The 26045-nt window shown below is 40.1% G+C and overlaps 1 non-coding gene and 1 pseudogene across 1 annotated transcript; both read left to right on the top strand.

Moving 5' to 3' along the window:
• The first annotated feature begins 343 nt into the window (after positions 1–343).
• TRNAT-CGU (transfer RNA threonine (anticodon CGU)) lies at positions 344–415 on the top strand. Its single transcript has one exon. It is a non-coding gene; the product is annotated as a tRNA-Thr (tRNA).
• A 19217-nt stretch (positions 416–19632) lies between these two features.
• On the top strand, positions 19633–19860 carry LOC130033892 (uncharacterized; annotated as a pseudogene).
• The last annotated feature ends 6185 nt before the right edge of the window (positions 19861–26045 follow it).

Here is a 26045-nt window from a genome sequence, read left to right on the forward strand (position 1 = left end):
TGGTACTGGAGATTGAACTCAAGGCCTCACACTTTAAAGATGAGCACTCTACCACTGAGCCACCAGCTCGTCCTGTTTCAGTTGAGGATCTATGCTAAAGAATTTTCAGATTTTCCTTAAAAGGAATTTGGAATTTTATTCAATAACACTGGAGTATGCATGTTTTACTTATTTATGTGTTTGCTTAGCTTAATTGTCTATGTTTGTGTGTTTTGTTTTTTCCTAAATTCTGACTGTTCCTCTACCCAGTTAGGTGAGACTGCTTTCCAATTCCTGTGCTGAAAGAAATCTCACTTGGCTTATTTTGGGCCCCCCTCACTCTAGCAGTCACATTTTATCCTTCATCGCGGTGGCCAAGTGGTAAGGCGTCGGTCTCGTAAACCGAAGATCACGGGTTCGAACCCCGTCCGTGAGATTTCAAGGGCTGGAGCGATAGCACAGCGGGTAGGGCGTTTGCCTTACACGCGGCCAACATGGCCGACCCGAGTTCGATTCCTCCGCCCCTCTCGGAGAGCCCGGCAAGCTACCGAGAGTATTCGATATGCCAAACACAGTAACAACAAAGTCTCCACTGGAGACGTTACTGGGCCCGCTCGAGCAAATCGACGATCAACGGGAGGGCCTTTACCTTTACCTTTACCTTGCTTCCTCAGCAGCATTTCCTACCATTGAACTCTCTCCCTTTAAAACAGCTTTCCTCACTTGGCATTCGAAACACAACTATTTCCTGATTTTCCTCTAGTTTCTCTCCACTCTTCTTCAAAATCCTTTAATGATTTGCTTCTCATTTCAAAGCCTCAAGTATTTGAAGGACTTGGCTCAAAGTTAAATTTCACTCTGTATTTAAACCTAAATTCTCATCTCATCGCTTCTAGCTTTAAATGTAATTCCTAAACTGATAACTCTACATTTGTTTCTACAGAACTGAATTGTCCTTGAGCTCCAGATTTATATGGAAACACTTAGTCAGACTCTCTACTTAGAAGTAAAAAGGCTTTTCCAACTTAGAATTCTCAAAGTGGAACTTTGATATTTCATCCTAAATTTCTGTGTCTGTGTAAATGCCATTTATCCATGACATTAAGTATATTTCACACTCCAGAAGCCATCTGAAAACATATTATAGTAATCAATGTCACCCTAAAGAACATCACTATTGGGGTAGAGAGATAATACAAGAAGTAAGGCACTGACCTGAACTTAGCTGTAATGACCATGACCCTGATTCGAATTCTTAGTACCACATATGGTCCCCCAAGCATTGCTAGAGGTAAATCCTGAGTACAGAGCCAATAATAGCTCCTGAGTACTACCACGTATTTCTCCCTTCACCATCCCCCCACCCATCAGAGAGAGAAAGCGGGGAGAGAAGTAGAAGAAACAGAGAGAGGGCAGAGAGAGGGAGAGAGAGAGAGAGAGAGAGAGAGAGAGAGAGAGAGAGAGAGAGAGAGAGAGAAAATCACTAGATATATCTTTGGTTCCTTGATGTATTTATATTGTGCCCTAGTAACTATTAGTAACTATGATAGGAACTTTTAATGCTCATACTTTTAACTATATGAGGGCACAAAACTCTCTAAGAATTTTCTAATTAGAGACCAGATAATAAAATACAATATTCAAATAAAAAGCAATATGCATGATTTCAAATGAAATTATATATATATATATATATTTTATGATTACACAAAATTTTAAATACACAAGGTGTTCAAAGAAAACTAAATAAGTAAATTACAAACAAGTCTGTAGTAAAGCAAAGGATAGTTTAATAACAGGTTAACTCCAAAAATATCAATTTTTGTTTTGCATGTTGCATACCATTACTATGCATGGCACTCACAACACATTTTTCTTGTGTGATTAAAATATAATCTAAAAATTTTCCCTACCACCATAATCCCTGACCTGACTTCTGACAATGTTTTACAATTTCTCTTTTGTTATTCTCCATACACAACGTCATTATTTTTTCAGTTACTATGGGTTGTGGGTTAGGGAACCAGACTTCAGAAGTAAGAATATTTGAATTAATTTTTTTCAATTTTATTATTTTTAAAATGATGACTATAATCTTATATATTATGGAGTTATTGAGAGAATTATATAATTGCTATATGTAACCATAAAAGCATTTGGATATCACCTAGTATAAGATTAACAGTCAAATTTATAAATTGTTATTATTACTGTAACTGTCCTCCTTTGTTCATCAATTTTCTCGAGCGGGTCCAGTAACGTCTCCATTGTGAGACTTTGTTGTTACTGTGTTTGGCCTATCAAATACGTCATGGGTAGCTTTCCAGGCTTTGCTGTGCGGGCGAGATACTCTCGGTAGCTTGCCAGGCACTCCGTGAGGGGCAGAGGAATTGAACTCGGGTCTGCCATGTTGGCTGCGTGCAAGGCAAAAGCCCTACTCGCTGTGTTATTGCTCCAGACCGTTATTATTACTATTAAAATAATTCTATAGGGGAAACATAAACAAAGGGATATCTAGGCCAACATTTGATAAACTTTATAACAACCATTGGTTTACATAATCATAGAGTCTGAGACATTTTAATATCTTCAGGAGCCAATGGTACAGCTCTAGCTCAAGTTCAAAGTCTTAGAAAACCTAAGAGAACCCATGATATAGTTTCAGGCTCAAAGATGACAGACTCAAGACCCCCCAAAAATCTACATTTTATTGTACTCCTAAAATAGGAAAACACAGATATCACAGATCTAACCAGAAACATCCTATAGGCATACCCAAAATATACCCAAAATAAAATTAGGTCAAATGTCTGGGTATCTAATGTTTTAGTCAAATTTACATGCAAAATTAGCTAACACAATGATTTTGATTATTGCAGTTCTCAGCCTAAGTAAAATTTAAACATATAAATCAGACAAGATTCAGTTGCTTTCATCCAAAAATGTTCTATCCTCTCTCTCTCTCTCTCTCTCTCTCTCTCTCTCTCTCTCTCTCTCTCTTCTTCCCCATCCCCCCTCTCCTTTTTCTCCATCTCTTCCCCCTCCCCCTTTTACATACTTACACACAGAGACATAAACACAGACATGTTATTTTTTTTGTTTGTTGAGGTGAGGGGGTGGCACTCATGGCAATCCACAGAGAACCAATGGATTGCCAGGGAGGAACCCAAGCGTCCTTCAGACTGTACTGTCTCTCTGTCCACTCACACACATATTTCTGATGCAATCAATACTGATACTATACGGCTCTCAGCTAGGTTCTTCGCATTTATTTTTCTCAGATTTTTTAGGCATCCCTCTGATTCCCTTTGACTCTCAACTCAGAAAAATGACAACAAACTTTATAAGCTGACTCTTTAAAGCACTTCCTTCTACTCGAAGCAAGAATGAGAAAATCCCTATGGGAACAAAGTACGTCCAGGTTTCTCCAAATAAATCTCTCTTAATTATTCAACTTTAGTCATTAATTATAGCCAGAAGATATGAAGTGTTGAATCCTTATATACTTGGATGTGTTCCTTGCAAGTTTTGCAGATGTCTTAGTACTTTTCTACTATAGACTAAAAGGAGTCATCACCACTATTTTCCTAGGACTTTAATCAAAATTAATAAACAAAGGACCCTTTTTAAAAAACTTGTCATTTAAGTATAGTCATTTACAAATTGGGTATTTTTCCTGCCATCAATGCCGGTTGAAAATGTCACTGGGGGCCAATTGATAGTATAGTGGGTAGAGTGCCAAATGCTCAGATCTGTTTCAATCTCTGTCACACAAATAGTTTCCTAAGCCCAGCAGGAATAAATCCTGAGCACAGAGCCATAAATGAGTCCCGAGCAACAGCCAGGTATGGCTCTAAAACCAAAAAGATAAAAGAAAAGGTGCAAAAGAGAGACAGAAAAATAAAAAGAAAGGAAAGTGTTAGATGTTCACCAGTAATAGATACTTTTAGTTTGATTTTAAGCCATATCCAACAGTGCTCAGGACTTAGTCTTGGCTCTTTGCTCAAGGGTTCATTCCTGGTGGTTTCTAGACCATATGTGGTATCAGATATACACCCTGGTTGCTTTCAATACAAGGGCCCTAATTGCCATACTGTTGCTCCTGCGCCTGTAAATAGATACTTTTGTTTGTAAACTCTGTACATCCTATATAGGTAAAATAATATAGCACTCAATTTATTTTATTATTTATATACTCATATGTTCTCTTTATTTAAGGTATGTACAATGATAGCTATATTTATTTATAACATAAAAGAAATTTATTCTTTTCTTTTAGCAGAAGATGATTTGTGCTATTGTTGGTTAAACTTTTGTTTTACAGTTAAGCATAGCTCCTTCTGTGTATTTAGTTGAAGTTCATATATTTGGGGACCAAAGTGATAACACAGTGAGTGGAGCATTTGTCTTGCATGTGCCCCACCCGGTTTGATCCCCAGCATCCCATATGGTCCCCTGAGCACTGCCAGGAGTAATTCCTGAGTGCAGAGCCAGGAGTAACCCCTGAACATCGCTGGGTGTGACCCAAAAAAGGTAAAAAATAATAAATTGGAAATTTATATATTTCTTTGTAAAACATCCTAGATTTTATTTTCAATATTCTAATTATTTAAATTTTGTTTTGCTTTGTTTTGTTTTGACCCCACTGGCTGTGCTCAGGCTTACTCCTGGCTCTGCACTCAGGAATCACTCTTGGAGGGTTCAAAAGACTGTTTGGATGCCAGAAATTAAGTCCAGGTCAGGAGCTTGCACAGCAGGTGCTTTACTTACTGTACTAGCTCTCTGACTTTAAAAACTTTTAATATTTCAAATATGTATTGTGTGCATAGGTGTATGTATGTAAATGTGTTTATTTTTTTATTTGAATTTTCCATTACTATGATGACATTGTAAATATAGATATCTTCATTTTATCTTTATGTTTTCTAACATCACAGATTGCTAATTATTCTCTTCTATGCTTGTCAAAGTGTCCACAATGCTGTTTTTAGAGTAGCATTGCACTGTGTGTGTTTGGGGGGCCACATCTAACTGTTCTCAGGGCTTACTTCTGCTTCTGTGCTCAAAAACCATTCTTGGCAATGCTTGGGGACCCTATGTGGTGCTAAGGGTCAAACCCTGGTTGGCTTATTTAAGACAAGTGCCTCAAACTCTGTATCTCTCAGCACCTCCAATGATGTTTTTAAACCACTTTTATTATTATTATAATTGATTTGGGATGGTACTTGGCAATGTTCAGGGTTTCCTCCTGATTCTGTGCTCGTGGATCACTCTTGCTAGTTCTATGGGACCATATCAGGTGCCAGGGATCTAATTCAGGTCAACTGTGTGCAAGAAAAGCACTCTACCTGATATACTATCACTCTGGCGCCAGTATTAATTTTTTATTACCTTAAAAATTAAAATCGCTTCCTGCCCCGCCAAGACCACAAGTTGCCTCCCAGAGCGGCTCTCCGGCACAGCCATGGTCCCAGTGGCACACGGACACAATTCGGAACTCAGCAGCTTTTGGCATAAACGTGACTGAACTATGCATTAAGTTATGGGATCATGCCCCACCAGGTGGGAAAGGGTGTTTGTCCCTTCCACCTTTCTCCCCCAGGTGCACAGGGACCACTGTCTCAGAGCCTATTGGACAGCCAGGGATGAGCTGGCGGTGATGGGGCAACTGCGGCCTCTTGGGATGGGGGGTGGAACTGGCCCATCCTTTCTACCCCACTGAAACTACGAGTTGCACCCCACGAGCGGCTCTCCAGCACGGCCATAGACCCAGAGGCACACAGACCAAATTTGGAACCCAGCAGCTTCTGGCAGAAATCCTTCCAGACTTAATGAGTAAAATATCAGATATCCAAAATAAAATCCAAAGCAAAATTATACGCTCTTCATAACCAGAAATAGAAAATAAATTATTTAACAATTCCTTTTCAGCTGGTCTGATTGTTGGGGGAAAATTCCAAATAATAATGGTTCATATTTTGTTGAAATAATGAATGTAATCAAAGTAGAGAGAGAGTTAAGTGGAAATCATCTGCCTCACAAACAGGGGGAAAGGTGGGGTGGGGAGGATATTGGAGTTCTTGGTGGTGGAAAATGTGCACCGGTGAAGTGATGAGTGTTTGATCATTGTATGACTTGAGACTTAAACTTGAAAGCTTTGTAAATGTTCTCACAATGATTCAATAAATAAATAATTAAAAAATTTAAAACCCTTTCAATTTATTCTTGGAATTAAAAAAAATATTAAAGAAGTAACCTAAGCGTGGGAATAAGTAAAATCAGAGTAATATGAAATGAGAAGTAAATTGGAAGTATCAAACTATTGATATGTCATGATACTGCTATCTATATTGATCAGGTCTTTAGAGATTGCTTTTCTTCAATTGATTAAAACTCCCAGAAGAGAAATCTATTTTGTACATTGTCCATTATCTCTAAATGGAAAATCAGTTAATGAAAGCACTCAGGGAGACTGTGTTCTGTTTGTATGCTCTACCCCTATGCTTACTCTACTGAAAACACTGGAGGAGTTAGTTGTTTGCTAGTGAACTTCTCTATTTTACAACTAAAAGTTGAAAGTTAAAGTCACATTTGTTTGTTTCAGTTTTTTTTAACAATCCCTGGTATAATTTTTAGAGTGGTGTACTGAACCATTTTTATGAGAACTTGGAAAATAGATTCAGTGTGCTCTTTCTAATTTCGTGTATAAAATTGCAGATCTACCTTCTAAATTCCTTTTATTTCCTGATAGTTGATAGCTATAAGTAAACTCATCACTTGATCACTTGACTTCCCGTTAATTGTCAATTTGCTCGAGTGGGCGCTAGTAACATCTCCATTTGTCCCTGTCGCGTACTAGTGTAGCCCAGTGGCGTCTGTTCATTCTAGGAACACAAAGAACCTCAAACGGATCGTTCATGATCTTGATGAAGAAGTCTGACCATCTGGTAGGTGGGCAGACATACAGTTTTTTTGACGTCCCATGGAATCCAGCCAGTAATGACTCTAGTCCAGTGGTTGTCTCTAAATCTCATTACATGACCAGCCCATCTCATTTTTGACGCCTTGGCAAACGAGACAGCATCCCTGATTCTTGATTGTCGATGGAGGTGGGAAAACTGGATTCTTTATCTCATTTGAGTGAAAAGTGATACTCCAAGCATAGCTCTTTCAATTCCTCTTTGGAAGAAAGACCCGAATAGCATTCTCATCCTATTTGCATAGGGCCCAGGTCTCTGAGGCATATGTTAACGCAGGAAGAACAGTGGAATCAAAGAGATATGCATGGAGCCAGAGGTTCTTCTTCCTCTTAGCTATTTCTTCAACGCTCTTGAAGGAGTTCCAAGCCGCTCTCTTCCTCCTGCAACTCAGGTGCCAGGTCATTCATCATCTTGACTTCTCGATCTAGGTACACATAACTGTTGCATTTGGAGATGGTTGTTCCCTTGAGAGCGAATGGAGTGTCAGGAAAGAGGCTGTTTCTCATAAACATTGTCTTCGTAAGATTCAGCTGTAGTCCAACCTTTCCACAATCACAGTCGAATTTGGCCAGCATTTGTGCCACTTGGTTAATGTTTGGTGTTATTAGAACAATGTCATCAGCAAAGTGGAGGTAGTGTAGTTGCCGACCATCTATCTTTACTCCCATTCCTTCCCATTCCAGTCATTGCATAACATTCTTGAAGGCAGCAATGAAGAGTTTTGGTGAAATGGTATCACCCTGCCAAACCCCTCTCTTGACATCAATGATTACCTCTTTGTAGAATAGTGAGATCCTGGTAGTGAATCTGTAATACAGCTCATGGATGATCCTGATGTATTGTTTGAATGCTCTGATTGGTTAGGGCTTCAGTGACCGCTTCCATCTCAACAGAATCAAAGGCCTTCTTTAAATCAATGAACTTTAGACAGAGCGGCATCTTGAACTCCCGAGAAACCTCAATGAGGTTGGTTATCATGTGGATATGGTCTATGGTGCCGAATCCTTTGCGAAACGCGGCTTGCTCACATGGTTGTCCTTCATCTAGTGTTCTGCCAATCCTATTCAGGATGACTCGAGTGAACAGCTTGTAGATGACAGACAATAGGCAGATCGGGCAATAGTTGCCAATGTCGTGGATGTCTCCCTTCTTGTACAGTGGTACAGTCCTTCTGGTTTTCCATTGGGATGGAACCTTGCATTCAGACAGGTAGTGTGTGAAGAGCCGAGCCAGCGTATTGATGAGTATTGACGACAGGTTCTTCAGGTGTTCAGGTCTGACCTCGTCTGGCCGGGTGCTGTTCGTTTCTTTACTAATTGTCAACACAAACATGGTGATGAGCATTGATTCATTTGAATGCCTAACAATCTGAATTGGACGTTTACATTTGAATAGATTTGGCTCACTGCCGGCAGTTTCTCTCTTCATTGTCTACGCACCAACATCCAATTATGATGAAGGAGAAATTGAGAAGTTCTATGTGAAGCTGGAGAAGCTCTATAAAGAAGACCACATTTTCTACATGATCATTTTGGGTGATTTTAATGCCAATATAGGACCGAGAAGATCAGCCGAAGAACTCCACATCAGGACCCATGGCCTACAATGGAATGAACAGGGTGAGAGACTGTCTGAGTTCATCATGTTGACCAAGACCATCCATGGTAACTCACAGTTCCACAAGGCGGAATCTAAACATTGGACATGGGAGTCTCCCAGTGGATAGTTCCACAACAAAATAGACCACATCATATTCAATCGGCGGTTTTGCCTAACCGATGTTGCTGTTGTCCCAAAATTCCAAACAGGATCGGACCACCGTCTTCTTCATGCAAAATTCTACTTCAGAGAGAGAGGAGAAAGGGCTGCAAAGTTTAAGAAGAGAACACCCAGAACAACCACCAACTGGGAGCTCTTTGACACTATTGCAGCAACATGGGAAGATACCATTATCAACAACATTGACAAGGAATACAATCGACTGGTTCAGCACCTCCATGATTGTGCGAGGAATGCCAAGAGTGAGATAGCCACAAAAAAATGCCTGTCTTCGAAAACTCTTGAGCTTATTCGCCAACGTGGTTCAACGCATGCCTCAGGCAACTGCAAGCGAATGTCCAAGCTTACAAAGCAGTGCAGAGATGCGATCAACGATGACCTCAAAAACAGGAGAGCAGAAGTACTGGTAGATGCAGCAGAAGCTGGGAAAAACATTCGTAATGCCCGCCTGTCCTTCACCAACTACAAAACCAAGATGACTGCCCTCCGACATCATGATGGATCTATCACATCTTCCAAAAGGGCAATGGAGAAGATTATTCATGACTTCTACTCAGATCTCTTTAATAGCCACATCCACTTGCCCACATACCACATACCACATGATGGATATGTCGTTCCCAATGTTCTCCCTTCCGAAATCCAACATGCCATCTTGTCGGTAAAGAAACAAAGAGCACCTGGCCCAGACAAGATCAGACCCGAACACCTGAAGAACTTACCATCAGTACTCATCAATACATTGGCTCGACTCTTCACACGCTACCTGTCTGAATGCAAGGTTCCATCCCAATGGAAAACCAGCAAGACTGTACTACTATACAAGAAAGGAGACATCCACGACATTGGCAACTATCGCCCAATCTGCCTATTGTCTGTCATCTACAAACTATTCACTCGAGTCATCCTGAATAGGATTAGCAGAACACTAGATGAAGGACAACCATGTGAACAAGCTAGATTCCGAAAAGGATTCAGTACCATCGACCATATTCACACAGTAACCAAGCTCATTGAGGTATCTCGGGAGTTCAAGATGCCACTCTGTCTAACGTTCATTGATTTAAAGAAGGCCTTTGATTCTGTTGAGATGGAAGCGGTCATAGAAGCCCTAGCCAATCAGGGCGTACAAACTCAATACATCAGTATCCTTCGTGAGCTCTATTGCGGATTCACTACCAAGATCTCACCATTCTACAAAGAAGTAATCATCCATATCAAGAGAGGGGTTCGGCAGGGTGATACCATTTCACCAAAACTCTTCAGTGCCACCCTCGAGAACATCATGCGATGGCTGGAATGGGAAAACATGGAAGTGAAGATAGATGGTCGGCAACTATACCACCTCCGCTTTGCTGATGACATCGTTCTAATAACACCAAACATCAACCAAGTGGCACAAATGCTGAACGACTTTGACCGTGAATGTGGAAAGGTCGGACTACAGCTGAATCTTGCGAAGACAATGTTTATGAGAAACAGCCTTGTTCCTGACCCTCCATTCGCTCTCAACAGAACCACCATCTCCGAATGCAACAGTTATATATACGTAGGTCGAGAAATCAACATGATGAATGACCTGGCACCTGAGTTGCGCAGGAGGAAGAGAGCGGCTTGGAATGCCTTCAAGAACATTGAAGAAATAACTAAAAGGACAAAGAACCTCCAGCTACAAGCACATCTCTTTGATTCCACTATTCTTCCTGCATTAACATATGCCTCAGAGACCTGGACCCTACGAAAACAGGATGAGAACACTATTCGGGTCTCTCAAAGAGGAATCGAAAGAACTATGCTTGGAATATCACGATTCACTCAAATGAGAGATAGAATCCGGAGTTCTGATCTTCGTCAACGCTCAAGAATCAGGGACGCTGTCTCATTTGCCAAGACATCAAAAATCAGATGGGCTGGACACGTAATGAGGTTTACAGACAACCGCTGGACTAGAGCCATTACTGATTGGATTCCACGAGACATCAAAAGATCACGTGGACGCCCACCTATAAGATGGTCAGACTTCTTCGTCAAGACCCTAAATGATCGGTTTGAGGCTCTACATGTTCCTAAAACGAACAGATACCATTGGGCTACGCTAGCACGCAACCGGGATGAATGGAGACGTTACTGGCACCCGCTCGAATAAATCGATGAATAACGGGGATTAAGTGATTAAGTGATTAAGTGATTAATGTTTCTATTAGCTTCTTTATGTTCCTCTGAGCACTGGAAGAAGCCAAGGATCTAGGTAGATAGGTGCTTGTGTGAGAAATGGAAAGGCGAAGAAGGGGTAAGGAAAATACTTTAAAAGATAGGAGGAAACAGGAATAAAAGACTGTGCTGTTTAAGAGCAGAAACATTGACATCACCAATGAACTGAGTGGGAAAAATTAAAAGGTTTTTCACAACATGCTGAGTTTCAACAGTATTCTTATTTATCTATTAAGATGGCTTCTTTTCTTATAAGGGCTTAGCTGTGTGCTTTGCTTAGATATGATATTATTTAAAATTCCATTGAGTACATTTTTACTTCTCTGGGGTTAAATGTGAAAACCCAGATATAGAGCCTGATAGCTTTGGCTTTGAGAAGTTCATAACAAAAGTGATGACAGTATCTGACAAAATAAACTTAAAGCACCCTTTCTTTCAGTGAAAATGTTAAATTATATATTTGCAATACAAATAAACAATGTGATTGACTAAACGTTCTTATGTTAAAGCACTCTTTTTGACTAATCTGAGTGATTGTCAGGTGTCAGAGAAAATTTCGTACTTGAAGAAGTTTGTTTAAACTTTTGCTATGACCAATGACTTTCCTATTTGGAGGGAATGCTAGAATGATACAATACAAAGACTTTACACAGTATCAGTAAAATCAACTTAGATTTGTTTTTAGATATAATTGAATACAATACATTCTCAGTTTTTGTCTATTAGGATAAGGAACAAAGAGAATCATTTGCCAGAAACTGTATCATGATTCCATGAAATGAAAGTGCCAACATACCTCTATTTCAGTATTTGGACATTCCATTTATACTTCCCTGAAATTATGCCATTTGTGATAAAAATTAATTTTTAATTAGTATATATTTTGTCACTCAGAAATCAACTGCGATAATATAGCCTCAGATCTCAAATGTCAAAAATTCTAACATTTTTGGGGAGGTGCAAATTTCTAACTTTGAATAAAAGATCCTATGTATTATATAAAAATATTATTTGTTTGATTTGTATATTTATATTTTATGGTCCATCTGTGATCAAGTTCAGGATATCCATTTGGTTTCCTCTAAAATGTTTGTAAAAGGTGTAAGTCCAAATATTATGAGTAATTCTGCTTTGTCCATACTCCATGAACTACACATGCTAGTTCAAAATGGAACAGAAAAACAAAATCTGATACTGCTACTGAAAATACTTATTTATTTTAAAAGTGATTATGTGCTTCCAGAGTTTCACTTGATAGATCTTATATACACATTATGATATTTTCTCTGTATATAAGTTCTTTTTTTGTTCTTGCTGCTTTCACTATTCTGCCTCTATCTTTGGATTTTGTCATTTTAGCATAATGTCTCTAGAAGTTTTCCTTATTTGGTCTAAATTCTTTAGCACCCTTTGGGCCTCTTCGATCTCAGTGCCTATAATTCTCAACTCTGAAAAGTTCTTATTGATATATCCTGTAACTTTTTTTAAAATTTTTATTAGTGAAACACCATGAGGTACAGTTTTAGACTTACAAATTTTTGTGCTTGAGTTTCAGTTATACAATGATCAAGCAACCACCCGTCCACCAGTGCCCATTCTCCAACACCAATGAACCCAGTATTCCTCCCACCCCCACATCACCCCCCAACCCACCCCGCCTCTGCGGCAGGGCACTCCCTTTTGTTCTCTCTCTCCTTTTGGGTGTTGTGAATTGAAAAAGAGACATTCAGTGGCAGTCATGTTCGGTCTATAGTCTACTTTCAGCATGCATCTCCCATCCTGGATGGATTCTCCCAACACCCTTTACTTGTTGCTCCCTTATCTATCTGAGCTGCCTTTTCCCCTAGCATGTGCAGCTGGCCTCCAAGCCATGAAGTGAACCTCCTGGTACTTATCTTGGCTATTCTTGGGTGTTAGTCTCCTATTTTGTTACTTTATATTCCCCAGATGAACGCAATCTTTCAATGTCTGTCCCTTTCTTCCTGACTCATTTCACTTAGTATGATATTTTCCATGTAGTACCACTTGGATCTAACATCTGCATAGTATACCATTCTGTAGATGTACCCAAGTTTCTTTAACCAGTCACCAGGTCTAGCGCAATTGGGTTTTTTCCAGATTTTGGCTATTGTGAACATAAAAGATGTCATTTCAACTGTACTTTTTTGCCTCTCTGGGATATATTCCCAGGAGTGGTATTGCTGGGTCAAATGGGAGCTCAATTTCTAAATTTTTGAGAATCGTCCATACTGTTTTCCAAAAGGGCTGAACCAGTCGGCATTCCCACCAGCAGTGAAAGAAGGTACCTTTCTCGCCACATCCATGCCAACACAGGTTGCTTTTGTTCTTTTGGATGTGAGCCAGTCTCTGTGGTATGAGATGATATCTAATTAGATGATATGTAATTGTTTTGATATGTATCTCCCTGATGATTAGTGATGTAGAGCATTTTCTCATGTGCCTTTTAGCTATTCGGATTTCTTCATTGAGAAAGTTTCTGTTCATTTCGTCACCCCATTTTTTGAAGGGGTTAGATGCTTTCTTCTTGTGGAGTTCAACCAGTACTTTGTATATCCTTGATATCAACCTCTTGTCAGATAGGTTTTGGGAGAATATCCTTTCCTATACTGTAAACTATCTTTGTGTTTTTGTCACTGTTTCTTTTGAGGTGCTGAAGCTTCTTAGGTTAAGATAGGCCCATTAGTCTATCTCTGTTTTCACTTGCTTGGCCAATGGCTTGACATCTTTGAACATACCATTATCTTCAATGTCATGGTTGGTTTTTCCAACCTTGTCTTCAATGTACCTTATGAATTCCAAACTGATATTGAGGTCTTAAATCCATTTTGTACTTTTGGTGTTAGGCAGAGATCTGAGCCCATTTTTTTTTGCATGTAGCAGTCCAGTTTGTCAGCACAATTTGTTAAAGAGACTTTCCTTGCTCCCTTATCATTTCTTGCTTCTCTTATCAAAGATTAGATGATCATATACTTGGGGGGAGATGTCAGTATTTTCAACCCTGTTCCATTGTTCTGCAGCTCTGTCTTTGTTCTAGTACTATGCTGTTTTAATTATTACTGCTTTGTAGTAGAGTTTGAAGTTAGGGAGGTTGATTCCTCCCATTTTTTTCTCCCAAGAATTGCTTTAGCTGTTCGTGGGGGCTTATTGTTCCATATAAATTTTAGCAGTGTTTGCTCCATTTCTTTGAAGAATGTCATGGGTATCCTTATAATGATCACATTGAATATGTACAATGCTTTGGGGAGTATTGCCATTTTGACAATGTTAATTCTCCCGATCCATGAGCAGGGGATATCTTTTCCTTTTCTTGTGTCCTCTTTTATTTTCTGAAGTAGCATTTTTTAGTTTTCCTTGTACAGGTTTTTACTTAGTTAAACTGATTCCTAAGTACTTGGTTTTCTGGGGTACAATTTTGAATGGGATTGTTTTTTTCATGCCACTTTCTTCTCTCTCTCACTATTTGCGTATAGGAAAGCCATGGACTATTGGGTATTGATTTTATAGGCTGCAACTTTACTATACAAGTCTATTGCTTCTAGGAGTTTCTTGGTAGAGTTTTTAGGGTTCTCTAAATATAGTATCATATCGTCTGTGCATAATGAGAGCTTGATTTCTTCCTTTCTTACCTGAATGCCATTGATATCTTTTTCTTGCCTAACTGCTATTGAAAGCACTGCCAGTACTATATTGAACAGCAGTGGAGAGAGTGGGCATCCTTGTCTCATCCCTTGATGTTAGAGGGAGGGTTCTCAGTTTTTCCGCCATTGAGGATGATGATTTCCATAGGCTTGTGATAGATGGCTTTAAGTATATTGAGGAAAGTCCCTTCTATCCCCATTTTGGTGAGGGCTTTCATCATAAATGGGTGCTGGATCTTGTCAAATGCTTTCTCTACATATATCTATTGATATGATCAAATGGTTTTTTATCTTTTCTTTTGTTGATATGATGGATTATGTTGATTGATTTCCAAATGTTAAACTATCCTTGCATCCCGGGGATGAATCCCAGTCGATCATGGTGTATAATCTTTTTGATGAGTTGTTGAATTCTATTTGCTAGTATTTTGTTAAGAATCTTCACCTCTGTGTTCCTCATGGATATCGGCCTGTAGTTTTCTTCGCTTGTGGTGTCGTTCTTTTGGTATTAGAGAGACATGGGATTCATAGAAACTGTTTGGGAGAGTTTCTGTTTCTACAATTTCCTGGAAAAGCTTGAGAAGAACTGGCAATAGGCCCTCTTTAAATGTTTGGAAAAATTCGCTTGTGAATCCATCTGGACCTGGGCTTTTGTTTTTGGGAAGACTTTTTATTACAGTTTCAATTTCCTTGATGTTAATAGGACTATTCAGGTACTCTATATCTTCTTAATTTAGTTTTAGGAGATTATAGGAATCCAGGAATTTATCCATTTCTTCTAGGTTCTCTTGTTTCATGATATAAAGACTTTCAAAGTAGTCTCTGATGATCTTTTGAATTTCTTTGGTTTCTGCTGTGATATCCCCATTCTCATTTCTGATTCAGTTTATTAGTGTTCTCTCTCTTTCATTGTGAGTCTTGCTAGTGGTTTATCTATCGTGTTTATTTTCTTGAAGAACCAGCTCTTGGTTTCATTGATCTCTCACATTGTTTTTTGGTTTCCAAGTCGTTGATTTCTGCTCTAAGTTTTATGATCTCTTTCCTTCTGCCTGATTTGGGCTCCTTTTGTTGGTCCTTTTCTAAGATCTTGAGCTGTGAAGTCAAGTTGTTTATGTGGGCACTTTCTTCCTTCTTCAGAAATGGTTGCACAGCTATAGATTTTCCCCCTTAACACCACTTTAGTTGCATTCAATAGGTTCTGGTAGCTTGTATCTTCATTCTCATTTGTTTCCAGGTATCTTTTGATTTTGTCCTTGACTTCCTTCCTGACCCACTCATTGTTCAACATTGAGGTGCTTAATTTCCAGGTGTTTGATTTGTTTCTCCGTATCTGTGTGTGATTCACTTCTATCTTCAGTGCATAGTGATCTGAAAAGATTGTTGATACTATTCATATCTTCCTGATTCTATTGAGGTATGTTTGTGGCCTAGCACATGGTCTATTTTGGAAAATGTTCGGTGTGCACTGGAGAATAATGTGTATTCTTTCTTTTTGGGGTGTAAAGCCCTGTATAGACCTATAAGCCCTCTCTCTTCTATTTCTTCCTTCAAAGCCAATGTTTCCTTGTTGAGTTTTGTTTGTTGATCTATCCAGATGTGATAAGGCGATGTTGAAGTCTCTAGCTACTATTGTGTTGCTAGCAATGTCTTCCTTAAAATCTGTTAACAGCTGTTCTAAATATTTAACTGTTCCTTCATAAGGTGCATATACATTTAAGAGTGTGATTTTTTCCTGTTGTACGTATTCCTTGATAAATAGAAAATGGCCTTCACTGTCCCTTCTAATTTTTTTCAACCTGAAATTAATGTTGTCGGATACTAGTATGGCCACCCCAGCTTTTTTGAGGGAGCTGTTTGCTTGCAGAATACTTTTCTATCCTTTAAATTTGAGTGCATGTTTGCTCTGACTGTTGAGATGAGTTTCTTGTAGGCAACAGAATGTTGGGTTCTGTCTCTGAATCCATTTAGTCACTCTGTGTCTCTGAGTTGGTTAATATAGACCACTTACATTAAGAGAGATTATTGTTATGGGGTTTTATGTCATCTTTCTGTAAGGGTCTGTTGTGCTTGTAGGGTTTGTCTTATCTTATAGCAGCCCCTTTAATCCTTTTTTTAGATTTGGTTTTGAGTCTATGAAGTTCCTGAGCTGCTGTTCATCCACAAAATAGTGTACCGTTCCTCGAGTTTAAGTGAGAATTTAGCAGGATAGAGTATTCTTGATGAAGCATTCATTTCAGTGAGTTTTTTCTCTAATATCCCACCATTGCTTTTGGGCTTGGAGGGTTTCCTCTGATAGGTCTGCTGTGAATCTAAGTGGTGCTTCTTTGTATGTGATTTCCTTCTTTGAGCTTGCTGCTTGCAGTATTGTGTTTCTATTCGCGGCATCCATCATTCATTCTAACTATGATATGTCTTAGAGTGTTTTTGTTAGGGTCTCTTTTAGCTGGCACCCTTTGGGCTCCTTGAATCTGAATGACCGCATTGTCCAGCTCTGGGAACTTTTCAGCAATGATTTGTTAACCGTAGCTTTTTCATTGGGATTGTTTCCCTGACCTTCTGTTACTCCTGTGATTCTAATGTTGTTCCTCTTGGAATCATCTCCTAGGACTCTGATTCGCCCTAGAGCTATTTTGAGGTCTCTTGTCATTGTTTGTTGTTGCCTGTTGGCTTGGTACAGCTGATCTTCCAGCTCACTGATTCTGTCTTTAACTATGGCCATTCTACTGTTGAGTGCACACAACGAGTTTTTATTTCATCTACCAAATCTTTTATTCGTGACATTTCTGTGCATAACTTTCCAATTTCTGCTCTCATTTTTTGCTGTATTTTCTCGATTGTTTCTCTCCTTTAATTTACTGGATACAGGTCCACTGTTTCATTGAGTTCATTGAACATCTTCATTACTTTATAACTGAATTCTTTCTCAGAGAGGTCCGTTAGGTGAGTAGCACCTACTGAGGCTTCTGGACTCTTTTCATCATCCTCCCCTCATGGTGGAGATTTGCGTTGTTTCTTCATGTTGGTGTGAAGGTATGGAGACTGAAATGTTACACAAGATTTCTGGGTATGAGTAAACTACCTGCAGCCCAAAATTATGCCATGCCCACTTTTACTGAGGCCATGCCTACGTCTACTGAGACCACAGCCACTTTTGAAGAGGTCACGCCCCCTATGGGTGTTGTAAGGGATACAACCTGGGGGAGGAAGAAGACCGAGCACAGAGTTAGTGATGAACAGGAAGAGTCTCTGGGATGGTGAGTGTCCCAAAGCCCTACAGGATGCCTGGGGTGCGTACGTGGAGAAAGCTAAGTCCCAGGATCGAGTAATGACTGACCTGGGGAATAAAGAAGACTGGGCACAGTATTGGGGACGAACAGAAAGAGGCTCAGGGATGGTGAGCATCCCAGGGTCCTGAGTATCCCTGGGGTGTGTACCTATTTCCTTTAACTATTGTTTTTACATCACATTTCCTTTGCTGTCCTTCAAGAAGTCTCATCATTTTTATATTGTTGCTCTTGAACTCAACCCATAGTTCTCTGGTATGATGTTCATTTCTTTTAAGACTATTTTCCACTTTTCTGTTGTTTCCTAGTGATTTCCTCCTTTTAATAGTGGAGCTCCTCAATCTTTTTCTCAGCTTCTGTTATTCTGTTGTTCAGAGCTTCTATTGATATTTTTAAAATTATTTACCATGCTCTTCATTTCTGTCATTTTTGACTATAGTAGTTTTTTTTTTAATTTCATCTCATACTTTCTGTGCTTTGATGATTACCTGTGTTACCACTTCTTTAAATTAATTGACATCATCATCATACTGTTACTAATGACATCATCAGAGGATTTAGTGGTTTTTATGTCTTTGGTGATTATTTTTACTTATTGAGCTAAACAATGAAGAATGTGGAAGGTTATAGAAAACTCAATAAAACAAACACCCCACCAAGAACACCCTTCCAGATAGATTATTATTTAGATTTGAAGGGACTATATAGCGCTTCATAGGCAGGCAAAAGAATCCATAGCCCAAACCAGTTTTATAAAAAAGCAGCTCTTTTAGAGTACAGGAGAAATTTGACATCAGGTGGCATTGAGTGTGGCTCTCACTAATGGTTATCCTCTACTAGATTAAGAAAGTTAAAAGCATATAGCAATTAATTATTGCAAATTTACTTCTATCATTTTCTAATAATTTTTTCATTCTTTTAAGTTTTATTGGATCAAGTCATATGAAATAATTTGTTATATGCCTGCCGTGGAGGCAAAATAAAGCATCAGAGAAGATACGATGGTTGCCTCAATAATATCCAAGTACAAAATAAAATTCGTCGATTGCCTCGAGCAGGCCCCAGTAACGTCTCTTTCATCCTAGCCCTGAGATTATATTCAAGGCTATTTAGGAGAATGAGACCCATCATTGTTACTGGTATTTGGCATATTTGGTATGCCACGGGGAGTTTGCCAGACTCTGCCCTGTGGGCAGGCTACATTCGATAGCCTGCAAGTTTGTCCAAAGTAGTAATGAGACAATAAGATGTCATTAAAAAAGGTTCTGATAAGATGTCACGCGGCCGCGAACGTGGCCGCGCGGTTCCGGGATCTGGATTTTATAGTCTCTGAGTCTTGGCCGCTGATGGAATTACACGGCGCCAGGGAACCAGGTGGTGGGTGTGACCCCCGCCTACTGGAATTTGGAGGATCTGGGTGGAAGATGCTCGACTTCAATTCGAGTAGGCTTGGAGGTCTCAGCCCCGGAACCCGCGTGGCTTTGTCCCTCTGCCAGTACCTTCATGTGTGCAGAGAGTGGTCTCAGCATGGTGGTGGCTGGTCCTGGAGGTCTTCGGCTGCCGGAGCCCTGGTCGGGGCGGGGAGGAAAGCTCAACCCGCTTCCCTCCAAGGGGCTCCGGGAAGGAACACCCAGGCGCGGGGGCAGAAGACTGCACTGTTCTCGTCCGGGATCTGGATTTTATAGTCTCTGAGTCTTGGCCGCCGATGGGATTACACGGCGCCAGGGGGCCAGGTGGTGGGTCGCTTCTCGGCCTTTTGGCTAAGATCAAGTGTAGACAAAATAAAATTTAATGCAATATATTTTAGATGCTGGAGTTTAAAACTGAGTTGTGTAAATGAGAATAGGTTATTTGATATATTAAATAATTTGGTTTTTTTTTATTTTTGGGTCACACCTGGCGATGCACAGGGGTTACTCCTGGCTCTGCACTCAGGAATCACTCCTGGCGGTGCTCAGGGGACCATATGGGATGCTGGGAATCGAACCCGGGTCGGCCGCGTGCAAGGCAAACGCCCTACCCACTGTGCTATCTCTCCAGCCCCATTAAATAATTTGAAATTATTTATTTACATAGAGTAAAATCATCAGAAATAAATCATCACAAATTGACTTTTGTTGTTTTGTTTTATGATAATTCCATTTACAATTTCTTTAAGTTTTATTGGAGCAAGTAATATGAATAAATTTGTTACATGTATGCCAAGGGGGAGGCTTGGAGGTTGGCAGAAGATCTGGAGACTGGTAAAAGGAAGGGGACATGAGTGATGGGATTGGTGTTGGAACATTGTGTGTTTGAAACAACTCTATTATGAACAACTTTGTAAACAGTGGTGTCTTGAAACAAATCAACAAAACAGTATTTGGTATCAGAATGGGTAAGGAATTTGTGTTTATGTGAATGACCTGGGTTCAATCCCTTGTAACCAACATGGGAAAAAAAGTGGGTATGTGCAAAGTATGATGAAAGTTCAAATATTTTAAACAAAAGTTATCATAAAAACAATTTAAACTTCTTATGATCTTATGTTCTTAATTCTATACCTTTTTCTCTTCTTTTCTATTTAATAATACAATAAGATCCAAGCTGAGTCAGAGCATCTCAATTCTTTTAAAAAGTGGTTACTGAGTCCTATGTTTTCAGGCAAATAGGCAATGAATTCTATCTCTAACATCCATTAGCAATGGGTGAGGTGGATAAGGGAATAGTCATATAGGAATTTTATGCCTTACTTTACTAATGACATAACACTATTCTTAAACATATTTAAAGAACAATTCTCATTTTATTACTCATTGATTGGATATAGGAATATGTTTTATCATCTCTGTTGCAAGTAAAGAAAGTTAAGAATGGTAAGGAAATCAGAATCTTGTTGATGGTCCCAAGGTGGTGACATATAGAAAATTTGGGATCAGTGAAGATGGAATTTAAACCCTGTAACTCAAACCTATGGGCTGGAATAATAGCACAGAGGGCAGGGCATTTGCCTTGCAAATGACCAACATGGGCAACCCGAGTTCAATTCTTCCGGCCCTTTCTGAGAGCCAGGCAAGCTACCAAGAGTATCTTGCCCACACGGTAAAGCCTGGCAAGCTACCCATGATGTACTCAATATGCCAAACACAGTAATAACAAGTCTCAAAATGGAGATGTTACTGGGCCCACTCGAGCAAATTGATGATCAACGGGAGTGACAGTGACAGTGACCTCAAACCTACAGGACTCCATCTTCAATTTTCCAGAAGCTCATTTTTCCCCTCATGTTCTTAATAAGTGTTTAAAATTAGTACAAATACTAGTTTTTAAGTGGATAATAACTTTGATAAAATACATGAAAAACTATAAGATATAATAGGTATGATAAAATGTGTAAGATCAAATATCTAATAATTTTGTTAGCCATTCAACTTGACAGCAGACTTTATGGACTGTTCCTTTCACTGGCCTCCATTTTCCATCAGCATCATTTGGAGTTTGGTTGAGATCAATCCATCAGTTATAGAATAGTGGTCCCTTTAAACAAATTACTTCAAGAAATGCTTGAGCGGCTGGAGCAATAGCACAGTGGGTAGGGCATTTGCCTTGCACCAGCCAACCTGAGTTCAATTCCCAGCATCCCATTTGGTCCCCTGAGCACTGCCAGGAGTGATTCCTGAGTGCAGAGCCAGGAGTAACCCCTGTGCATTGTGGGTGGGACCCCAAAAGGAAAAAAAAATGCTTGAACTCTCTCTTCCCTCTCTCTTTGCCTGGATCTTTGAGATAAAGTGTTATAGGTTATAAGTAAAAGATGTAAGTTGTGCGAATGCTTAAATAAATCTTTGGAAAGGAGCAATCCTCAAGAGCTATTAAGCCTGGGGAGATCCTAGAGTTACAGAGAAATGCTTTTGAATCACTTGATCACTTGACATCCCGTTACTCATCGATTTGCTTGAATGGGAGCCAGTAACATCTCCATTCATCCCTGTTGTGTGCTAGTGTAGCCCAATGGCATCTGCTCATTCTAGGAACACAAAGAACCCCAAACTGATCGTTCAGGGTCATGACGAAGATGTCTGACCATCTCATAGGTGGACCGCCACATGATCTTCTGACATCCCATAGAATCCAGTCAGTACTGGCTCTAGTCCAGTGGTCATCCAGTTATCACCAAATCTCATTACTTTTCCAGCCCATCTGATTTTTAACGCCTTGGCAAATGAGACAGCGTCCCTGATTTTTTTTTTTCTTTTTGGTCACAGCTGGTGATGCACAGGGGTTACTCCTGGCTCTTCACTCAGGAATTACTCCTGGTAGTGCTCAGGGGACCATATGGGATGCTGGTAATTGAAACAGGGCTGGCCACATGCAAATTAAAAGCCCTACCCACTGTGCTATAACTCCAGCCCCCACGTCCCTGATTCTTGATCGTTGATGGAGGTTGGAACTCCAGATTCTTTCTCTAATTTGAGTGAAGCGTGATATTCCAAGATAGCTCTTTCGATTCCTCTTTTGGAGACCTGAATAGAATTCTCATCCTGTCTTTGTAGGGCCCAGGTCTCTAAAGCATATGTTAATGCAGGAAGAACAGTGGAATTGAAGAGATGTGCCTGGAGTCAGACGTCCTCTTAGCTATTTCTTCAATGCTTTTGAAGGCATTCTAAGCCGCTCTCTTCCTCCCACGCAACTCAGGTGCCAGGTCATTCGATGTGTTGATTTCTCAACCTAGGAAGACATAACTGTTGCATTAGGAGATGTTTGTTTCATTGAGAGCAAATGGAATGTCAGGAACGAGACCATTTCTCATAAACATTGTCTTCATGAGATTCAGCTGGAGTCCGACCTTTCCACACTCAAGGTCGAAGTCGGCCAGCATTTGTGCCACTTGGCTAATGTTTGGTGTTATGAGAATGATGTCAACAGCAAAGCTAAGGTGGTATAATTGTCGACCATCTATCTTTACTCCCATTCCTTCCCATTCCAGTCGTCGCATGACATTCTCAAAGGTGGCAATGAAGAGTTTTGGTGAAATGGTATCACCCTGCCGAACCCTTCTCTTGACATCAATAATCACTTTCTTGTAGAATGGTGAGAATCTTCCTGGTAGTGAATCCATAATATAGCTCACAAAGGACCCTGATGTATTGACTTTCAAAGCCCTGTTTGGCAGGGCTTCGATAACCACTTCAGTTTCAACAGAATCAAAGGCCTTCTTTAAATCAATGAACGTTAGACAGAGAGGCATCTTGAACTCCTGAGAAACTTCAGTGAGATTGGTTATCATGTGGATATGGTCAATCATGCTGAATCCTTTTTGGAACCCAGCTTGTTCGCATTGTTGTCCTTCATCTAGTGTTCTGCCAATCCTATTTACGTGACTCGAGTGAACAGCTTGTAGATGACAGACAATAGGCAGATCGGGTGATAGTTGCCAATGTTGTTGATGTCTCCTTTCTTGTACAGTAGTCCTACTGGTTTTCCATTTAGATGGAACCTTGCATTCAGACAGGTAGCATGTGAAGAGTCAAGCCAGTGTATTGATGAGTACTGATGGCAAGTTCTTCAGATGTTCAGGTCTGACTTGTCTGGGCTGGGTGCTGTTCACTTCTTTACTGGTGAAATGGTATGTTGAATTTCAGAAGGAAGAACGTTAGGAACAACTTATCCATCCTGTGGAATTTGGTATGTGAACAGTTGGACGTGGATGTCAAAGAGATCCAAGTAGAAGTTATGAATAATCTTCTCCATTTCCCTTCTGGAAGATGTGATAGATCCATCAGGATGTTAGAGGGCAGTCATCTTGATCTTGTAGTTGGCGAAGCATAGGCGGGCATTGTGAAAGCTTTTCCTGGCTTCTGCCACATCTGCCAACCCTACTTCTCTTCATTCTTTGAGGTCTTCCCTTATTGCTTCTTTGCACTGCTTTGCAAGCTCGGATGTTTGCTTGCGGTTGCCTAAGGTTGCGCCAAGCCACACTGGCAAATGAGCTCAAGAGTTTTCTAAGGCATGCTATCTCTCTCTCGGCATTCTTCGCACAATCATGGAGGTGCTGAACCAGTCGATCGTATTCTTTGTCAATGTTATCAATGACAGCATCTTCCCATGTTGCCACAATATTGCCAAAGAGCTCCCAGTTGGTGGTCATTTTGGGAGTTCTGTTCTTAAGCTTTGCAGCCCTTTCTCCACGCTCCATGAAGTAGAATTTTGCATGAAGGAGACGGTGGTCCAATCCCGTTTGGAATTTGGGGACAACAGCAACATCGGTCAGTCAAAACCGTTGATTGAATATGATGTGGTCAATTTCGTTATGGAACCGTCCACTGGGAGACTCCACTACCTCCACTACCTCCACTACCCAGCTGCCGCCACTCTCCAGGATGCTTTCTGGATGCTCAGGCGAGACTCACGTATGAGTGAAACCCCACAGAACCAGGTAACCTGAAATCTGTGACCTTGGACTTCAGACTCAATGGGACTTGAGAACAGAGATCCTCTGCCTGCTCCCACCAACCTCTGGTGACCAAGGGATTAAAACCAGAAGCCCCACCCAAACCTGCCGTGTCTTCTTCCACCAACCTCAGGTGACCCAGGCACATAGAAGACCCACTCTACCGGTACTAGATAAATACCTCATCGGCAGACCTCTACTACCTCCACTACCTCCACTACCCAGCTGCCGCCACGCTCCAGGACACTTTCCAGACACATCACAAGACACTTAATACCCATCTTCCAAGATTACCGCACCACAGTTGATAGGGTTTAAATATGGTTTGAACCATGGCAACACCTGCAAGGGCGATTGGAGGCTGCCCTAAAAACCTCTATCCCTCTCAGAATGCCTGGAAATCTACCAAGAACCTGCCCACATGGCAGAGCCTGGAAAGCTGGCATATTCTATGTGCCAAAACCAGTAAATAAAATTGGTCTTATTCCCCTGACCCTGAAAGAACCACCAATATGGCAGCATTAATAAGGATGAGGAATAAGAGGCTGATAAAATCTCAAGGCCAAACTAGGCTGCCAAAATGAAGAAGGACAAAAATGACTGTCAGTACTTTCAATGCACGTATGCTGGCATCGGATGCATCCATTGAGGACCTGATGGTACAAGCACAAAAGATCAAGTATGACATCATTGGTCTGACGAAGATGAGAAGGCATCAATCACATTACACCATTTTTGACACTGGAGAACTGTTTCTCAGAACATGTGACAAAAGAGATGTCGGTGGTGTCGGTGTCTTTGTCAACACGAACTTGGCCATGAGCATTGATTCATTCTAATGTCTAACAACCCAAATTGGATAATTACACTTGAATAGATAGCTCACTGCCAGCAGTTTCTATCTTCATTGTCTGTGCACCAAGATCCAATTATGATGAAGGAGAAATTGAGAAGTTCTACTTAGAGCTGGAGAAATTCTATAAAGAAGAAATACTTTTAAAAGAAAAAAAAATACTGTACTGGCTTTGCCATTGGGTTTGCCATTGCAGGATTGTGTAGCCTATTTTAACCAATATGTAAAATAGACAAAGAGGCATTGGTATGTGTGTTGTTCATTCTGACTATTACATAACGTTTGCATATTGTAATGTATTATAAGGAGAAAATATTTCAAAAGGGAAAAGGGTGGAGGCAAGGGAATAAAACGACAGATACTATAAGATGGAAATCCTTGATTTGGGACCTTGATGCTGGAGAGAAACTGGTAGAATGGTCTCATGAACTTTATTGGAGGATATTTAATGCCATACTGGGCTCTGATTTTCTTGCCTTCAGAGGCTCATGGAGTACAATTTACCTGAATTCCTTATCAAACACAAGGATATGTAAAACTCTGAGTTCAAATTCATCTGAACTACGCTATTCTCTGTTCTAAACATTTGATCAAGCATTGATTATGTTCAATTTTATAGGGCTTTTTTTTAGAAAAGAAAATAGAAAATTTTTCTATAAAAATTTGTAGAGGCAAGCTAGAATTTAAGTGCACTTTTCTAGAAAATTTAGGGTCACTTTTTAAGTATCCTTGGTGCCTGATAAGCTTAGACCTCATTGTTTGTTTATCACATAATACACAAAACTGCTCCCATATGGTAGATATTGTTGTCATAAATATTTCTGCCATTTTTAACTGGGAAGCAAATTATTCTTCAAAGTTATCCATTAACAC

Source organism: Sorex fumeus, unplaced genomic scaffold (assembly GCF_029834395.1).
Source record: "Sorex fumeus unplaced genomic scaffold, SorFum_2.1 ptg000054l, whole genome shotgun sequence".
Taxonomy (NCBI): Eukaryota; Metazoa; Chordata; class Mammalia; order Eulipotyphla; family Soricidae; genus Sorex; species Sorex fumeus.